We start from the raw sequence: 20,936 nt of genomic DNA on the forward strand, positions 1-20,936 counted from the left end.
AAACCTCACAGTCCAGGGAAGGGAGTTTAAAAATTACCGGCTCTACGTCCTTCCCTACCTCTGCGCGGCCACACTCCTAGGGTTAGACTTCCAGTGTAATCTCCAGTCTAACTTTCAAATTTTGCAGCCCTCTAACCCCCCTCACTGTCTGCGGCCTCGCGACCCTCAAGGTCGATCCGCCTTCCCTGTTTGCGAACCTCACCCCGGATTGCAAACCCGTCACCACCAGGAACAGACGGTACAGTGCCCAGGAAGAATCTTTATTAGGTCAGAGGTCCAAAGGCTATTGAGGGAAGGAGTCATTGAAGCTAGCAACAGTCCCTGGAGAGCTCAAGTAGTGGTGGTATAGACCAGGGAGAAGCATAGGATGGTCATCGACTACAGTCAGACCATCAACAGGTTTACGCAGCTGGACGCGTACCCTCTCCCCCGCATATCCGACCTGGTAAACAGGATCGCGCATTACAAGGTCTTCACGGTGGATCTTAAGTCAGCCTACCACCAGCTCCCCATCCGCAAATGGAGTTGACCGCAAATACACTGCCTTCGAGGCAGACGGGCGGCTCTATCACTTCTTAAGGGTTCCCTTCGGTGTCACCAACGGGGTCTCGGTCTTTCAGCGCGAGATGGACCGAATGGTTGACCGGTATGGTTTACGGGCAACATTCCCGTATCTCGATAATGTCACCATCTGTGGCCACGACCAGCAGGACCACGACACCAACCTCTGAAAATTCCTCCAAACTGCAAAGATCCTTAACCTTACATACAACAAGGATAAATGCGTGTTTAGCACTGACCGCCTAGCCATCCTCGGCTACGTAGTGCGAAATGGAGTTAAAGGCCCCGACCCTGAACGCATGCGCCCCCTAATGGAGTTCCCCCTCCCTCACTGCTCCAAGGCCCTGAAGCGCTGCCTAGGGTTTTTCTCTTACTACGCCCAGTGGGTCCCCAACTACGCGGACAAGGCCCGTCCCCCTGATCCAATCCACAGCATTTCCCCTGTCGATAATAGAGGCTCTTCAGGCCTTCAGCCGCATCAAAGCAGACATTGCAAAGGTCACGATGCACACCATCGACGAGTCCCTCCCCTTCCAGGTCGAGAGCGACGCGTCTGACGTAGCTCTGGTGGCCACCCTCAACCAAGCGGGCAGACCCGTGGCCTTCTTCTCATGTACCCTCCATGCTTCCGAAATCCGCCACTCCTCAGTCGAAAAGGAGGCCCAGGCATAGTAAAAGCTGTGCGACATTGGAGGCATTACCTGGCCGGTAGGAGATTCACTCTCCTCACTGACCAACGGTCGGTTGCTTTCATGTTCGATAATGCACAGCGGGGCAAGATAAAAAATTATAAGATCTTGCGGTGGAGGATCGAACTCTCCACCTACAACTACGAGATATTGTATCGTCCCGAGAAGCTAAACGAGCCTCCTGATGCCCTGTCCCGCGGCACATGTGCCAACCGCCTCCGAGCCCTCCACGAGGACCTCTGCCACCCGGGGTCACTCGCTTTTTCCACTTTATCAAGACCCGCAACCTGCCCTACTCCATCGAGGAGGTCAGGACAGCCACCAGGGACTGCCAAATCTGCGTGGAGTGCAAACCGCACTTATACCGGCCAGAGAAAGCGCACCTGATAAAGGCTTCCCGTCCCTTTGAACGCCTCAGCATGGACTTCAAAGGCCCCCTCCCCTCCACCGACCGCAACATGTACTTCCTGAACGTGATTGACTAGTACTCCCGGTTCCCATTCGCCATCCCCTGCCCCAACATGACCGCAACCACCGTCATCAAGGCCCTCCACAGCATCTTTGCACTGTTCAGGTTCCCCACTTACATACATAGTGATAGGGGGTCCTCCTTTATGAGCGACGAACTGTGTCAATTCCTGTTCAGCAAGGGCATCGCCTCGAGCAGGACGACCAGTTACAACCCCCGGGGTAACGGACAGGCAGAGAGGGAGAACGGAACGGTCTGGAAGACCGTCCTACTGGCCCTATGGTCCAGGAATCTCCCAGTCTCCCGCTGGCAGGACGTCCTCCCGGATGCCCTCCACTCCATTCGGTCACTGCTTTGTACCACAACCAACCAAACACCGCACGAACGTCTCCTTGTCTTCTCCAGGAAGTCTTCCTCTGGGACCTCGCTCCCGACCTGCCTGGCAACTCCCGGACCCATCCTGCTCCGAAAACACGTGCGGGCACACAAGTCGGACCCGTTGGTCGAGAGGGTCCATCTTCTCCATACTAACCCCCAGTACGCCTACGTGGCGTACCCCGACGGCCGACAAGATACGGTCTCCCTACGAGACCTGGCGCCCGCCGGAGCCCCACGCACACCCAGCCAGCAGTCCCACCCTCCCACCAGTGCACCTCACAGGAGGATAGGTCCTTCCGCCGGCCCCGTCTAGGCACCCCCCCCACCCACCAACGCACCCCGCAGACGCTCCCTTCCCAGGTCAACCGTTTTCCCCACCAGCGCCGTCTAGGGGTGTCGAAGCTGCCACAGAGATCGAGGCCACGCTCCCGGAGTCATAGGCGCCCGAGCCTCAACCGGTGTCACCACCGAAGCTTCGACGATCACAGAGGACAACCAGGGCCCCCGATCGACTGACTGCTTCATTTTAAAGTGTATAGTTAATTATGGATCATAAATTGTAACTGGTAAATCGAATTGTATATAGTTTACAAAACGTTGTACGGAGGTATTACGGTACCTCCATAACTATAATTTCTACTACGTTACCATGTTGTAATATCAGGCCACCACCCCCGCTGGACTCTTTTTTAACAGGGGTTAATGTAGTAGTCTATGTAGAGGTATTACGGTACCTGGTAATGCTGGAACACCATTAGTAGATATTGTACGTTTCCTATTGGTCAAGCTGTATGGTAGCTCCGCCCTGCAAGGCGGGGTATAAGAGCCCGTGCCGCCCCAGCAGCCTTCATTCTGTACCTGAGCTGCTGGGGGAAACATCTAGCTTATTAAAGCCTTCAGTTGGACTACAACCTCACTTTAGTGGTCATTGATCGTGCATCAATCCCCAAATTTAATGATGATCAGGAGAGCGGGATAAGGAAAAGTACAACAATGGCCAAACAGCGTTACACAGTTTTGTCTGTAAATTAGCCACTATGACAATGAGGCTGGCTTAAAGTACATTTGAAATGTGGCTATTCATGTTGACACTAATGGTGCTGTTGCTAACTTGCTGTTGTCTCTTAATTTGGCTCTGTTTAATTACGTTTGCTCAAGAGTTGGCAGGTAACTTTCGATACCGTCACAAGGTTCAAAACCGAATACTGATCAAAGACTCGATACACCAGTTAGTAAATTCAAAAGCAATGCTCATTTATTTACACACTGTCAAATCTACTCATGCATAAAACTCCTGAACCTAAACTATCACTATTACTAAAAGCCTATACTTAGCTTCGGGTGCCCCCTTAGTCAGAGGAACAATGGCCGTTGCTTGGTTCTGAGGCTGCTGGGTTGAGCTGTTTACAGGGTAGCAACTAGGAGCGTCTATCTCGTAGCATGCGTTGACTTGGAACTTACTTGGTCTGGAGCAGCTTTGGAGGGTCTCTCCTCGCTGAGAGCCAAGTCCAAGAGAGATTCTCTCTTGGGGAATCCTTTTTATACCCAAAAGGGCTTTGTGCGCTTTTGGGCGGGCCTTGAACTTGGCCCCAATTAATTGGGCCGTTTCCCAATCGTCCTTAGCGATTTTCCTCCAATAGAGGGGTGAGTTCCCTGGTTGCTGGGCATGTCCTAGGTGGCCGTTGGTTTGCTTTGTTTTAGTTTCCTCTGGCGCCGGGATGTCTGTCTTAGCATTGTTTACCTAACTGTTGCCTTTTGTTCCTGGGGATGGCTCATTAGTATGTAGATGGTTCTGCAGTATCGGTCCTGTCTGAGAGCTGCAGCTCTAATCAACAGACAGACCTTGCACCTGCTTGCTTTTTCGGTATTGTCCAATTTTCCCTGCATTCTTTGCAAAGTGTCCATTTTGTAATCGGAACGTGGCCGTCCCAGATGGCTACAGTGCCACCAAAATAACTGCTGAAATCCTTGGAGCAACAATGTCAAAGTTCAGTATTTTGGTACTTTTTTAAACTTTGTCTTTTATAAATGGCTTTCAGCTAACTGGGGACACAATTCCTGAAGGTGGGGATCCCTGCACAGGGTCTCTGTTGAATAAAGATCCCTAGTAATAGTCTCAAAACTTCAGTTTCCTTTTGAACGTGGGTGTGCCCAATCACTGACACCGGTAACCCACAGCTTGCCACGCCGTGAATCGGTTGAATCTGTGCACCACATGAGGTGGATCCTCCTGAAAGTTGACCACAAAGTGACAACAATGGAAAAGCCTAGAGTTAATTGTTTCTCTGTCCATCTGTAACTGAAGGAACAATTTGTGGTTCAGATGTAAAGACAAGTGCAGAAACAAGTATTTCCCATGGACAGTATATTGATCTGGACTTTGTGGCCATTTGACCTAGCATAATGCCCTCTACAAGGCATCAGTGGCATGTATGAGGAGAGTAAGCAACTGATCAGATTCAAGAATCCTTTTGGCAGAGACTAAACCAAGAAGTAAAAGTTAGGTTTAAATCAAGTACAGAGAATGGAACAGAGAGGAAAAGAAAGATAGGATTAAGAGATGTTAATGAAAAAGTAAATCTATTGCTACTTCAGAATTTAATGTGACTCCACATTTGTAAAATAAAATTTTCATTTTCAAGGCCAGAGAGGTTGTTTGGTATATTCACATTGTGAAAAATTCATTTCCACCTGAGTGCATCAGCCCCAACTTTTTCTGGTATGCTCATTGAGTAACTACCGCAACTTTACTCCCTTAGACTCAGCATTAAGACTCATTAACCAGCAAGGCTGTGTTATAGTGTCGCCTGTGGAGGAGAAATGTGACTCGGACTGCAATCTCTATTTCTGCATTTTACTGAGCATGTGCATACTCAGGAAGTTGTTGTCTGCTTTATCCTTAATAACAGTGCTGTTAGTCTCACCATTATTCTCAATGCAAAATATGGATGATTTAGTTAGGCTCATAGCATAAATATGCACACAATTGGTCATGGTTTCTTTCAGCAAATGTCATTTGGTTATATTACCTTTTTATTTGCATGACCACCATTGTACATTGCATTATTGAAACAGTTGCGTGTGCAGTTACATAATGTAACACAGGGAAGGGTCAGTCCGCGGGATTACTTGTTAGCATAGGCCAGTGCCTGTGGAGGTAACTAGAAGAGAAGCTTTTTATACGAAGTGCTATTGTTTGGGCTGTTCTGTGGTTTTTGGAGGGTGTTATCCACCCCTAATTCATGATCCAGTGCCTTGAAGGGTCAGATTTAACAGGTGGTCAGCTGATCTTAATATTGTGATCTCAATCTCATATTGTGTTGTGTTCCAGATGATAAAGATCTCCTTGAGTGATTTGTAGTATTCGCTTTGTCTATTTATTAGCTGCTTGACTGCATTGTCTCTTTCCCTCTCTCAAAATGATGGTCAATGTAATAAAATATCCCAAAGTGTTTCACATAAAAACTTATGGATGAGCAGTTGCACATTGAGGAGTGTTGGCAGAAGAGGCTAAAAGGCAAGATTTCTAAAGTTTCACACGTTTTCAAGTGAAGAATGCTGGGCGGGGAAGGACTCGCAGCAGTCCAAAGTGGGAGGATTGTAAAGTGGAGTTGCAACTTGGATATGTTTAGATTTGTGCAATTGGGTGAAACCTTGGTGGAATATATAAACAAGGGCAAGGGTGAGTTTGATGTGAAGGGAGGGTTCCAGGAAGGTCATTCAGCAAATGGTGATGGTGAGAGAGGCTAAATCGGTGGTGTGAAAAAGTTTTAGAAAAGTTGAATTTTGCATGGGACGGGCTCAAGGAGTTGAGCCTTCAGGTACAGATTGAATAGGGTTTCAGTGGCAGAGCTGCTGTGGGGTGATGTTATGCTGCTTTTGCGATACGATTTCAAACTCTGTTTAAAGTTGAGCAATCAAGGTTGCACAATATGATTCAGTCTGAGTGAGCAGCTGAGGAGGGAGATAGAGTTGGAAACAAGAGTAGGGAGTATTTGTCAGGCTCCGAATAATGCTGCTATGTTCTGCCTGGGAAAACCTCTGTTCACCCACAAATTATAGTCCGAGCTACCCAGTTTAACAACACCGAGATGGAACCAATATGAAAGATGGAGATGCTTAAGATCAATAAGATCACTCTAGTTCTATCCTCATTCAATCTTTATAAATCCAAGGCATTAAATTCCTTAATTCCTTACTTCTCTGCTTTCACTAAGTCTCATTTCCTCTAAATCTTATTGTTTGTTTTCCTATCATTTAAGTCTGCAGTTTACTCACTATCAGTCATCCCTGCTCAGCCATTCGTCACTCAAGTTTATTTGCCAGTTTAATCTTTTGCCTAGATTTATGTCGCTATATGCGGATGACCTGTTGCTGTATGTGGCGGATCCAATGGAGGGGATGGTGGAGGTCATGCAGACTCTAAGGGAGTTTGGGGAGTTTTCGGGCTATAAGCTCAATGTAGGGAAGAGTGAGCTCTTTGTATTACAGGCGGGGGACCAAGAAAGAGGGATAGGGGATCTACCGCTGAGGAGGGCGGAGGGGAGCTTTCGGTATCTGGGGATCCAGATAGCCAGGAGTTGGGGGACCCTACATAAACTGAATCTGACGAGGTTGGTGGAGCAAATGGAGGAGGATTTCAAAAGATGGGACATGTTACCGCTCTCGCTGGCGGGTAGAGTGCAGTCGGTCAAAATGGTGGTCCTTCCGAGGTTTCTGTTTGTGTTTCAGTGCCTTCCCATCGTGATCACTAAGGCCTTTTTTAAGAGAGTAGGCAGGAGTATTATGGGGTTTGTGTGGGCGAATAAGACCCCGAGAGTAAGGAGAGGGTTCCTGGAACGCAGTAGGGACCGAGGAGGGTTGGCGCTGCCAAACCTGGGGAGCTACTACTGGGCAGCAAATGTGGCGATGATCCGCAAGTGGGTTATGGAGGGAGAGGGGGCGGTATGGAAGAGGATGGAGACGGTGTCCTGTAAAGGAACGAGCCTGGGGGCGTTGGTGACGGCACCGCTGCCGCTCTCGCCGACAAAGTATACCACAAGCCCGGTGGTAGCGGCAACGCTAAGGATCTGGGGCCAGTGGAGACGGCACCGGGGTGCAATGGGAGCATCGGTGTGGTCCCCGATCAGGGGTAACCACCGGTTTGTCCTGGGGAAGATGGACGGGGGGTTCCAGAGCTGGCATCGGGCGGGGATTGGAAGAATGGGGGACCTGTTCATCGACGGGACGTTTGCGAGCCTAGGGGCACTGGAGGAGAAGTTCGAGTTACCCCCGGGAAATGCCTTTAGATATATGCAGGTGAGGGCTTTTGTGAGGCGACAGGTGAGGGAATTCCCGTTGCTCCCGGCACAAGAAGTTCAAGATAGGGTGATCTCGGGTGTATGGGTCGGGGAGAGCAAGGTGTTGGAAATACACCAGGAGTTGAAAGAAGAGGGGGAAGCGCTGGTAGAAGAGTTGAAGGGTAAATGGGAGGAGGAGCTGGGGGAGGAGATTGAGGAAGGTCTGTGGGCTGATGCCCTAGGTAGGGTTAATTCCTCCTCCTCGTGTGCCAGGCTCAGCCTGATACAATTTAAGGTGGTCCACAGAGCGCACTTGACGGGGGCGAGGTTGAGTAGGTTCTTTGGGGTAGAGGACAGATGTGGAAGGTGCTCAGGGAGCCCGGCGAACCATGTCCATATGTTTTGGTCATGCCCGACACTGGAGGGGTTCTGGAGAGGAGTGGCGGGAGCAATATCTCAGGTGGTGAAAGTCCGGGTCAAGCCAAGCTGGGGGCTAGCTATATTTGGAGTAGTGGACGAACCGGGAGTGCAGGAGGCGAAAGAGGCCGGCATTCTGGCCTTTGCGTCCCCAGTAGCCCGGCGAAGGATCTTGCTAATGTGGAAGGAGGCGAAGCCCCCCAGCCTGGAGGCCTGGATAAATGATATGGCTGGGTTCATAAAGTTGGAGAGGATCAAGTTCGCCTTGAGAGGGTCTGCGCAGGGGTTCTACAGGCGGTGGCAACCGTTCCTAGACTATCTCGCGGAGCATTAGAGGAAGGTCGGTCAGCAGCAGCAGCAACCTTGGGGGGGGAGGGGGTGTGTGTGGAGGAGACGTCCTGGGGGGGGGAGGGGGTGTGTGTGGAGGAGACGTCCTGGGGGGGGGAGGGGGGACTGCCTGGGAGGGTGGATGAGCAAGAGATAACATGAAGGGTTGGGGAAACTGGCATGTACGGGTGAGGGCCAGTGTACAAAGCTGTGTAAATATATCATTTTGCCATGTATATATCTTGCTCTGTGCGATTTCTCGTTTTTTTTGTTACGGGGGGGGGGGGGGCGGGGGGGGGGTTATTGTTTGTAAGGGAGAAAAATTGTGTTAAAAAACTTTAATAAATATATTTTTTTAAAAAATCTTTTGCCTCGATTTTTGTTCAGTTGGTATTTTCCTGCAGCTTTTACCCATTTATTTTCTCAGCCTCTATTCCACCTGTTCCTCACTGACTCCAATCCTTGTCTCTTTTGATTTTGAGGTCTCTATTGCTCATTTGTATAGATTTCATAGAACTTAGTGCAGAAGGAGGCCATTCGGCCCATCGAGTCTGCACTGATCCTTGGAAAGAGCCACATCTCCCAAAGAACAGTACAGCACAGGAACAAGCCCTTTGGATCTCCAAGCCTGTACTGGTCATGATACCAACCTTTGCCAAAACCCTCAGCACTTCCTTGTGCCATATCCCTCTATACCCATCTTATCCATGTGTTTGTCAAGATGCCTTTTGGTTGTGGGGGGGAATGCAGCACGTGATGCAGTGGTTAGCACTGGGACTACGGGGCTGAAGACCCGGGTTCGAATCCTGGTCCTCGGTCACTGTCCATGTGAAGTTTGCACATTCTCCCCGTGTCTGCGTGGGTTTCACCCCCACAACCCAAAGATGTGCTGGTTAGGTAATTAGCCATGCTAAATTGCCCCTTAATTGGAAAAGAAAAATAATTGGGTACTCTAAATTTAAAAAAAAGATGCCCTTTGAACGCTGTTAATGTATCTGCTTCCACAACCTCCCCTGGCAAAGCGTTCCAGGCACCCACCACCCTCTGTGTAAAGAACCTGCCTCGCACAGCTCCTCTAAACTTTGCCCCACGGACCTTAAACCTATGCTCCCTGGTGACTGACCCCTCCACCCTGAGAAAGAGTGCCTGCCCATCCATTCTATCCATGCCCATCATAATCTTGTAGACCTCTAACAGGTCACCCCTCAACCTTCGTGTTTCTTATCAAAACAGTCCGAGCCTATTCAGACTCTCTATTTAACTAACACCCTCCAGACCAGGCAACTTCCTCTGCACCCTCTCCAAAGCCTCCACATCCTTCTGGTAGTGTAGCGACCAGAATTGTGCGCAATATTCCAAGTGCGGCCGTACCAAGGTTCCATACAACAGTAGATTGACTTGCCAGTTTTTATACTCGATGCCCCGTCCAATGAAGGCAAGCATTTTGTATCATTTCTTGACTACCTTGTCCACTTGTGTTGCCACCTTCAAAGATCTGTGGACGTGCACGACCAGATCTGACTTTCCATATTCCTAAGAGCATAGCCAATCCACCTAACCTGCACATCTTTGGACTGTGGGAGGAAACCGGAGCACCCGAAGGAAACCCATGCAGACTCGGGGAGAACATGCAGACTCTGCACAGACAGTGACCCAAGTTGGGAATCGAACCTGGGACCCTGGAGTTGTCAAGCAACAGTGCTAACCACTGTGCTACCGTGCCGCACATATCCCTGTGCCTCAGTTGGTACTTACTTCCGAATCACAAGGTTCCAGATTAAGTCCCACTCCAGTACTTGAACAAGGCTGCAGCTCCATTGCAACACTGAGGGAGCACCGCACTGTTGGAGGAGCTGTTTTTCAGATGAGCCATTAACTGAGGTCCTGTCTGCATGCTCAGTTGGATGTAAGCGATCCTGTGGCACTATTTCAACATGGGGAGTTATCTCTGATGTATTGGACACTATTTGTCCCTCAATTCTTAAAAAAACCCAAGATAATCTGGTCATTATCACTTTGCTGTTTGTGGGAGATTCGTTCAAATTCGGTGCCATGTTTCCTACATTATAACTAAGTTTTTAAGTGACTGCACTTCAAAAAGCACTTTATTTTCTGTAAAGTGCTTCAGGGTAGCTGGTGGTTGTGAAACTGCTATATAAATGCAAGTCTTTGTTTTTTTTCCAGTCTGGTTAGTTTTGATTCTTGTGATATCTATTGAACACTAGAGGGCCCCACTGATAGGAGCAGGGGACCTGCAGCAATTAAACCCCAGCGTCTCCTCGCATATTCTTTGTTATATGTTTCAGAGAATGTTCCAGAGATTCTGAAATTAGAAGCAGCCACATTACCGCACCAACTTGAGTGCCCAATTGATGTAACAGTATGTGTTAATTGTCCATCTGAAATTACTTAAATGCACAACATCTTCATCGATAAAAGCATCTCTGGTGTAAGGGGACTATATTTTTCTAAATCAGATCTGGGGGACACACATCCGGTTTTGCACTGACCAGACCTTTTTTAACTGGTCCAGCCACTGTCTGGTACTGGATGACTTCACATTTGGTATTTTGACCCTTAGTGAACCCTATAAAGTACCAGCAGGGCCTGAACCTGGTCCTGTCTCCCCAATTGCATAGAAACCCCAGACAGGGTAATGTCACACCCATGACTCTGTCGCATGTCACATGATTGAGGGAGGCAGTGTTGTCTGTTAGACAGATTTTTGATCTACAGAGTCCAAAGTTAAGAGGGGCCAGCAGGAAAGTGGATTTCAGGCCACAATCAGATCAGCCATCTTATCTTATTGAATGGTGGGGTAGGCTCGAGGGGCCAAATAGCCTACTCCAGCTCCTATTTCTTGTGTTCTTAGATTTTGCCTATTTATAGAGGCAGACATGAAGACACTTCCACTTTATGTGTTAATGTACCTCAGTGTTACTTGTGGCTGGGTCGTGGCTCACACACAAAACACTGCTATCACATCTCCTTTGCAAACACAGCCATTCCATTGACCAGTACACCAAACTAACCTCTAGCTGATCCAAATCAAACCAAATTGCTGGCACAAACTATGATCTTAAAAAAGATATTTGTTCATAGGTTGTGGACGTCATTGGCTAGACCGGAATTTGTTGCCCATCCCTAATGGCCCTTGGGAAGGTGGCGGTGCGTTGCATTCTGGAACCGCTGCAGTTCATGTGGTGGTGTAGGTGCACTCAAAGTGCTATTAAGAAGGGAGTTCCAGGTTTTTACCCAGCGATAGTGAAGGAACAGCGATATAGTTTCAAGTCAGGATGGCGAGTTGTTTGGAGGGGAACCTCCAGGTTGTGGTCCATCTGCTGTCATCTTTCTGGTTGATGGAGGTTTGGGAGGTCTTGTCAAAGGAACCTTCATGAGTTGCTGCAGTGCACCTTGTCAGTGGTGTACACTGCTGACACTGTGCACCGGTAGCGAAGGGGGTGACTTTAAGTTGGTGGATAGGGTGCCAATCAAGCAGGCTGCTTTTCCCTGGATGGTGTCGAACTTCTTGAGTGTTATGGAAGCTGTACTCATCCAGGCAAATTGATCCATCGCTTTATTGCTCCATCATTGTCATTGGGCACAGAATCTGTCAGTCAATAGTGGGCCCTGTTGATTGGTATATCTCTGAGTGCAACTCCAGATTCACACAAGCTGCAATTAGGCTGAATGGAGCTTTTCAAATAAAATGGCAGCTGGAGTTTTGGGGGATATGCTTTTTGAACCACGGCATTTGTTTGCATGGGGACACAGTACCTGATTTGGGTCTGTCCCTGGAAAGTGGAGATGTACAGGCACTTTACTCTGTCGAGAAACTTGCAAAACCAAATATTTTGTTCTTAGCAACAGGAGCCTCAAGGAACAATCATGAAAAGAGCAGTAACTTCCTGTGTAGCAATGAATAGATAATGATATGCAAAAGCTGTGAAATGCATAAAATGCTGATGGCTTCAAAGCACAGGTAAATAGAATGTTTTATACGTTTTTATCATGTTTTTTCGTATTCTCTCAATTTTACAACTTCTCTTGGGCATGCCTATTCTGATTGGTCACCCTTCAGCACTTCACCTAAATGGTCATTTTTTCTTATCTATGTCTAGGAAGTGGTTTTCAGCAAACCTTTCCTGTGTTTTGGGAGGGAGGGGTGTTATTCATAGAATTCCTGCAGTGCAGAAAGAGGCCATTCAGCCCATTGAGTCTGTACCAACCCTCCGAAAGAGTTTGTCACCCACATCCACTCCCCCACCCTATCCCATTAATCCCTTAATCTAACCTACCCATCTTTTTGGACACCAAGGGGCAATTCAGCTTGGCCAATCGACCTAACAGGCACACCTTTGGACTGTGGGAGGAAACCCATGCAGACACAGGGAGAAAGTGCAAACTCCATGTGGTGATCCACTGTAATAGGACCTGCACTACAGGTTCGCCGGTAGCTCCTGCCGGCTGGCTCCGCCATGTATAAATACGCATGACCTCCAGTGCCCTGCCATTTCGCCAGCTGCAGCAGGAGGCCTCACATCTGACTGTAATAAAGTCACAGTTGTACCCAACTTTAGTCTTTGTGCAATTGATCGTGCATCACTCCAACCAGACAGTGACCCAAGGCCGGAAGTGAACCTGGAGCCCTGGCGATGTGAGGCAGCTGTGCTGACCACTGTGCCACTTATGTGTATTCTCTCCTGTGTGTGAGGAGGGGACGGTGCTCAAGACTTGCAAAGGTTTTGTGGTTCATGTGCTGTACAGAAGTATTATTAGAGTTGGTGGGAAATATTAGATTTTGTGGATCAAGGAGCTGCAACAAATGGAGTCTAGTGTGGATTTTGTTGCTGCTGTTTAAAACTTACTTTGAAAAGGCCCTATTTTCACAGTAACATTGAAGCCTACTTGTGACAACAAGCGATTATTATTATTCTAGCCTATGGCCGGCCAGAGTAAATAGTGTTCAGTTAATCTGACAAGTCAGGAGCATTAGGGAGGCACATGTCCCTCCCATGACCACAGTCAAGAGGCTGTTCAGTTTGATCACAAGGTGCACTTCATTACCAGATAGTATGCATGCAAAGTCACATCTCAGTTCATAGGGAGTGAAGGCTTGTTTATGGGAGTGGTCCCTGGTGTTCAGTACGAGAACAATGTCTGGAACAACCGAAAAATTATAACAGGAAAAGGGCTACAAACACTGACATTGTAACTATTCAGAAGTGTCATCTGTTTTTAACTACATTTTGAAGATTTATATCCAATGACCATGGTTCACAGTGAGAGAATAATACATTAAGGCTTGTCTTTTGTGCAGTAGCAGAAATTCTGTTTTAAATAGTCTTAGTCTGAGGTTTTGTTGGGTTGTGGCAAGGACATCCTTTCCACTTGTGGTCCAGTTGGTTACAATCGCAGGTCACTCTGCAGATCAGCTGGTGTTTCTGGCCTATTTCCCTCCTACTTTAGTTCATTATCTCCTCCTGGGACGTGGTTTGGGTTTTGGATTGGTTTCTGCATGTGACTGTGTATGTGTCCTTCAAGGAATACTTCATGGATCTCTGAAGAACATTATTTCTGCAGTACCTGATAGAAGTACAGTGCCACTCATTGGGACTGGTATATATATCACAGAGACCCTAAGCTATCATCTCTTATGGTGAGTGGTTAAATTTACTATGAGGAAGTGTCAGGATAGGAGGGTGGGGATTCTGTGGGAGCTGAAATATTGTTCTTATTGTGATAATGTACATTTTTATTTGTGGAAATAATAGAAACCCAGAAGTGAGTTACAAGCTGAAGGAAAAATCAACTTTCATTTATACGGCACCTTTCCCATCCTCAGAGTGATCCAATGTACTTCACATTCAATTAATTATTCCTGAACTATCCATCTGAATAGGATTATTAAGCTGCCTTCTTTGAAAGGCGACTTCGAAAATGAGGGATGAAAGTTGAAGTTATTTTTTATTATGCTAGCAGCGGTTCAGTCCATTATCATGACTACTAATATGTACAGAATGTTCATTGGGCCATGAAAAATAAGTGTCTTCTATCATGTCCTGAGTAACACTCTCGCTGCATGGTACTCATTTAGAATAGAGTCTAAAGAGAAAGATCAGTTGGGGAAAAAACCTGGTACCCTGTGTTGATGTCACCCCTGCCCAGTTATCATTGATCCTGCGTCACTGTTGTCCTTATGCCTACTGCCTCTTTCTTCATGCCATAACATCCCGTGGGCCCTGAGATGAGACCAGAGGGCCCTAAGCTGACAGCCAGCAGTACTTCCATATATATATATATATATATATATATGTCCATGATCTTATTTAACGGCAGAGCAGGCTTGACGGCCTGCAAGGCCCCTGCTCCTAATTCGTATGCCCATATGATGTACAGGAATTGTTTTTTGACTTGTAAATGTTGGCTCTGAAGGATTGGTGTGCAGGCTCTGATTAGCACCATCCTGTAGATTTATCTTTTGAGGCCACAGAATGCAGCTTGGGAATGGGTGATGCAAACTCTTGATTCAATCTGGGTGAATTGAGCACCCCTCCCTGTGTCTGTTTGTTTTCCGAGAATCTTTCTCTGTCTACTTAGCATCTGCTGCCTATCTCCTGATATCATGAACCGAAGGCAGTGCTGAATAAACATGATAATTGCAGCTAATTATCCATTTATCCATTTGGACCAGCAAAAATAATACATATTTCAGTTGACTTTTTTTTCTGTTTGTATTCTCCCCTCATTTCCTGACCTTGCTGACTCTTTTCTAGGTTAGGGTTCCGCACATGGGGCGTCATTCTCCGACCCCCCGCCGGGTCGGAGAATGGCCGTTGGCCGCCGTGAAGTCTCCGAAGGGAGAAAAGTCGGCGGGGCGTTAATGGCGCCGCTGCCGCGGAGAATGTCACGGGTCTGCGCAAGGCAGCCGATTTTCGGCCTGCCGATATTCTCCCTTCCGGATGGGCCGAAGTCCCGTCGACGTGATGACCGTTCACGTCGACGTGAATCAAACCTCCTTTTCATCGGCGTGACCCGGTGCTCCAGGCTCACGCCGACCAGCGAGGAGGTGAGTGATGGCCTGGGGGGTTGGCTCTGGGCAGGAAATGGCGTTGCCGCAGACTGATTGCGTGAGGAGAGGTGTGTCTCGGGTTGTGTGTGTGTGAGTGCGGCGGGGGGGAGGTGGTTAGAGTAGGCTGGGCTCCGGGGGAGTGCCGGGAGGGGGTCCATGCTGGGGTGGAGGTTGGGGGGGGGGGTTCCGTGCTGGGGTGGAGGTTGGGGGGGGGGGTCCGTGCTGGGGTGGATGTTGGGGGGGTCCGTGCTGGGGTGGAGGTTGGGGGGGGTCCGTGCTGGGGTGGAGGTTGGGGGGGGTCCGTGCTGGGGTGGAGGTTGGGGGTGGGGTCCGTGCCGGGGTGGAGGTTGGGGGGGGGGGGGTCCGTGCTGGGGTGGAGGTTGGGGGGGGTCCGTGCTGGGGTGGAGGTTGGGGGTTGGGGAGGGGGTCCGTGCCGGGGTGGAGGTTGGGGGGTGGAGGTTGGGGGGTGGGGTCCGTGCCGGGGTGGATGTTGGGGGGGGGGGTCCGTGCTGGGGTGGAGGTTGGGGGGGGGTCCGTGCTGGGGTGGAGGTTGGGGGGGGGTCCGTGCTGGGGTGGAGGTTGGGGGTTGGGGGGGGTCCGTGCTGGGGTGGAGGTTGGGGGTTGGGGGGGGTCCGTGCCGGGGTGGAGATTGGGGGGGGGGGTCCGTGCTGGGATGGAGGTTGGGGGGGGGGGGTCCGTGCTGGGGTGGAGGTTGGGGGGGGGGTCCGTGCCGTGGTGGAGGTTGGGGGGGGGGTCCGTGCTGGGGTGGAGGTTGGGGGGGGGGTCCGTGCTGGGGTGGAGGTTGGGGGGGGGTCCGTGCTGGGGTGGAGGTTGGGGGTGGGGTCCGTGCCGGGGTGGAGGTTGGGGGTTCGGGAGGGGGTCCGTGCCGGGGTGGAGGTTGGGGGGTGGAGGTTGGGGGGTGGGGTCCGTGCCGGGGTGGAGGTTGGGGGGTGGAGGTTGGGGGGTGGGGTCCATGCCGGGGTGGAGATTGGGGGGGGGGTCCGTGCTGGTGTGGAGGTTGGGGGGGGGTCCGTGCTGGGGTGGAGGTTGGGGGGGGGCGGTCCGTGCTGGGGTGGAGGTTGGGGGGGGTGGTCCGTGCTGGGGTGGAGGTTGGGGGTTGGGGGGGGTCCGTGCTGGGGTGGAGGTTGGGGGTTGGGGAGGGGGTCCGTGCCGGGGTGGAGGTTGGGGGGTGGAGGTTGGGGGGTGGGGTCCGTGCCGGGGTGGAGGTTGGGGGTGGGGTCCGTGCTGGGGTGGAAGTTGGGGGGGGTCCGTGCCGGGGTGGAGGTTGAGGGGGGGGTCCATGCCGGGGTGGGTGATGGGAGGGCAAATGAGTTGGTCCACCTGGCCAGGTGCCAGCCTCCAACAGTTGGACCCATGCGGTCCATGCCACCTGGCTGGGGGGAGGAGGGGATATGGGCAATGATGACATGTCGTCGTTCCCCTCCCCCCCCACCAGGCCGTCATGTTTTCAGACCATCCAGCGATGTTGGCCGCCGTGGTGGCAGCCGCTCATGTCTATGTTGCCCTGGATGAGGAGGAGGAGGAGGAGGAGGAGGAGCGTGCCAGAGAGGCGGCGCAGGCTGCCGCAGAGGGGCAGGCGGCAGCCGCCCAGGCTGGAGGGACACCTGACCGACAGGACGAGGAGGGGGAGGAGGACGTCGCGGCCCCACGGCAACGGAGGCACCCGAGGGCGCCCCGTGTGTACCGGCCCCGGCAGTCATACCAGGACCTCACGGACCGGGAATGCAGGAGGAGACTCCGGATGAGCCGGGAAACCGTGGCACACATCTGCCACCTGCTGGCACACCTGTCACCGCGTGGCACTGGCGGGGGACACCCTCTCCCCGTGTCCGTCAAGGTTACGGTGGCCCTGAACTTTTATGCAACGGGGTCATTCCAGGCACCGAGTGGGGACCTGTCCGGCATATCGCAGACATCGGTGCATCGGTGCATCCGGGCAGTGACAGATGCCCTTTATGCCATGGCGCACCGCTACATCCGCTTCCCCGTGGACCGGGCCAGCCAAGATGCCCGGGCCGTGGGCTTCTCTGACGTTGCCGGGTTCCCCATGGTCCAGGGCGCGATCGATGGGATGCACGTCGCGGTGCGGCCACCTGCAGAGGACAGGGCCGTGTTCACTAATAGGAAGGGGACCTATTCGATGAACGTACAGGTGGTCTGCGACCACCGCATGATGATCCTGCACGTCTGCGCCCGTCACCCAGGCAGTGTACACGACTCATTCGTGTTGTCGCGGTCATCCATCCCCGGCATGTACGAGGGACGCCATCCCCGGCTGAGGGGCTGGTTGCTGGGCGACAGGGGCTACCCATTGCGATAGTGGCTGATGACGCCTATACGGAGGCCACGCAATGAGGCGGAGAACCGCTACAATGATGCCCATGTAGCGACAAGGGGAGTGATCGAGGGGTGCTTTGGCGTGCTGAAGATGCGTTTCAGGTGCCTGGACCTCTCTGGGGGCGCCCTCCAGTATCGGTCAGATAGGGTCGGCCGCATCATTGTGGTGTGCTGCGTCCTGCACAACATAGCCCAGCAGAGGGGCGATGTGCCGCAGGCAGAGGAGGGCGGAGTGGAGGAGCAGCAGGAAGAGGCGCAGTCCTCCCCAGATGAGGGGGATGGGGGCAATGGTCAGGGCAGACGGGGTGGACACAGGCGGGTGGCTGTCCACCGTTACCGGCTGGCCCAGCGGGCACGGGACAGACTGATAGACGCCCGCTTCACTGACTAGATGGGCGTGGGAATCGGGTAGTATGGCCACAGACCGCACACCATGGCAACAGCCGACCACCCACACCCCCCACCCATCCACCCACCCAGCACCCTCACCCCCCTCCCCAACCCCACACACCCCACCCGCATGCACACCACCCCCCCCCCCCCCAATTGCCGATCCACCGGCGGCACAACGGGCCGGGCTCACCCAGTTGCGGGTGGACGCGTATCTATCGCAGGCCATGGAGGATGATGACAACCCGCCTCCGATCAGCTCCTGGCTCTACATCGTTGGACTATGTCTGACCCATGGCCACAGTACCACCATCCACCCGGACCATCCCTGCATGCGGCTGTGACACTGCAGCGCACGGTCCCGTCCTCTGCCCGGGGGATGTTGATGGCGGCCCAGGGGGAAGGGGGCAGACTCACCTGGGGCTGAGGTAAGACCACCCGTCACACACACACTTGCGCTCAACGTACATGACACGCCCGCACACTTTGGACAGAGCACAAAGGCAGCTTCGGTAGGTGTAACATTGACTTTAATAACCAAAGGAGTTCATGCACGTGCCCTAGCCCCTAAAACTCATCTGTGCCCTGCACCCGTGCCAACTTACTCAGTGTCTAATTGTTTGGCCTTACGGGCCCTTTGACTACGTCCACGTGGTTCCCCAGACGATACAGCAGAACTGGAGGTGGACTCCTGTGATTCCTGCCCTCTGACACTGGATCCCTTTGGCGGCCGTTTCCTGGGGCGTCCTGGCCTAGATGGGCCAGACTGCGGCCCGGGCGACTGGGATGGCGAGCTGCCAGCCTGTCCTGCCCGTTGCCCACCCGATGCACCTGGGACGGAAGGGGGGGAGTCCGAGGTGTCGCGGTGTACCGGGACCTCCCCTACAGAGGGAGCCGGGACGGACCACACCACCTCCTCCTCCCTCGGGGTGCCCGATGGCCCCCAGGCCTCTACATGGGTGGGGGATGCGAACGGACTGGCCATCCGACGCGCCCCCGACATCTGGCGCTGCCAGTCCTGGAGGCCCGTGCTGGTATCGACAGGGGTCTGCAGGTTTGCAGCCATGGAGCCCAGGTGGTTGTCAAACCCTGCCTGTGACAGTGCGACGCCGGCTCGCACATGGCCACTGGCGCCGATGCCCTCAGCGATGGCCTGCTGAGACTGGGCCATGGCCTGCAGAGACTGGGCCATGGCCTGCAGAGACTGGGCCATGGCCTGCAGAGACTGGGCTATGGCCTGCTGAGACTGGGCCATGGCCTGCTGAGACTGGGCTATGGCGTTGAGCGCCTCTGCCATCTGGCGCTGGCACTGGCTCATGGCCTCCTGTGAGAGGGCAGCCATTTCCTGGGCCACAGACGCCGCCTGCACGGAAGGCCCCAGGCCTCGCAAACCGTTCCCCATGCCTGACACCGTCGCACCCATTGCCTCCACCGCGGACGCCACCCGTGCGGTGTCAGCCTGGGTGGCACGCATGACCGGGACCACTCCCAGCTCCTGGACGCGGGTGGACTCCTCCACCTGCGACCGCAGCCGCCGCAAGCCACCCGTGACCCTATTCGCTCGTCTCCGTGTCGGTGGTTGCATCGGATCTATGTGTGGGTGTGGTAACTGCAGGAACCCGGGATCCATCTGGGCGGCAGATGTTCGCTTGGCCTGGGCTGCCCTCCGACCACCCGGTCCCTCTGCTGCTCCTACCTCCACCTGCTGTACCGGGACGGCTGTGTTGTGCGCACCAGTGAGTGTACCAGACGCCTCATCACTAAAGTGCCCAACCGTGGTGAGTGTTTCTGCGATGGTGGAGGGTGTTGGTGACAGCAGTGGCGTTGTGTCGTGCTCTTCGTCCCACTCTGACTCCATGGCACTTTGGGGTGAGGGTTCGTCTCCACCCATCCACTCTGAGTCACTGTCCGGTATTTCGTCTTCCCGGGTTGGGGTGTCCTGGGTAGTGCTGTCCCGGGTAGGGGTGTCCTGGGTAGGGGTGTCCTGGGTAGGGGTGTCCCGGGTAGGGGTGTCCTGGATAGTGGTGTCCTGGCTCGGATGTGACGGGGGCCTGTGGCTGCCCCCCTCATCGCTGGGTGGTCGCTCCCGCACGTGACGGGGGTGTCGTCTCCCTGTTGCTCCAGGTCTCCCGTGGTGTGCGAGGGGCATCCTGCGGGCGTCGCATGCTGGAGGGTCCGGGTCTCTCCGTCTCCCGTGGTGTGCGAGGGGCATCCTGCGGGCGTCGCATGCTGGAGGGTGCGGGTCTCTCCGTCTCCTGTGGTCTCCGAGGGGCATCCTGCGGGCGGTCTGCATCTGCGGGGATGGGTGCCTGGACGTTTGGTCCTGCGATACACAATGAAGCATGCATGGTTAGACATCAGGCAGTGATCAGGTGATACGGGGGAGGGGGATATAGGGGAGGGGGGATATGGGGACGGGCTGTTGATGGCTCACTTGCTCGTGGGCCCCCGACCTCTGCATCAGCAACCTCCCGGTCCTCAGGTCCGCCAGCCAGTTCCAGGGCCCTTTCCTCGTCTACGGTCAGTGGCCTCTCATCAGCGGGCCCTCCTCCAGTCCTCACATGCTCCCTATTGTGTGCGCGCTTCTCCTGTGGGGGGGGGGGAGTGGTGGCAGGGATAAAAGGCAACAGTGTTAGGCAGGTATATGAATGCACGCCATCGGTTGCGCGTGCATTGCAGAGGTTAAGGTTAGGGCTGGATTCACTTGGGGATCTGGGGGATGGGGGTTATGGGGGAGGGGGGATATGGGGGAGGGGGATATGGGGGAGGGGGATATGGGGGAGGGGGATATGGGGGAGGGGGGATATGGGGGAGGGGGGATATGGGGGAGGGGGGATATGGGGGAGGGGGGATATGGGGGAGGGGGGGATATGGGGGAGGGGGGATATGGGGGAGGGGGGGATATGGGGGAGGGAGGATATGGGGGGGATATGGGGAGGGGGATATGGGGGAGGGGGGATATGGGGGAGGGGGGGATATGGGGGAGGGGGGATATG

The sequence above is a fragment of the Scyliorhinus torazame genome, chromosome 10 (genome assembly GCF_047496885.1).
Source record: "Scyliorhinus torazame isolate Kashiwa2021f chromosome 10, sScyTor2.1, whole genome shotgun sequence".
In the NCBI taxonomy this organism is placed as follows: Eukaryota; Metazoa; Chordata; class Chondrichthyes; order Carcharhiniformes; family Scyliorhinidae; genus Scyliorhinus; species Scyliorhinus torazame.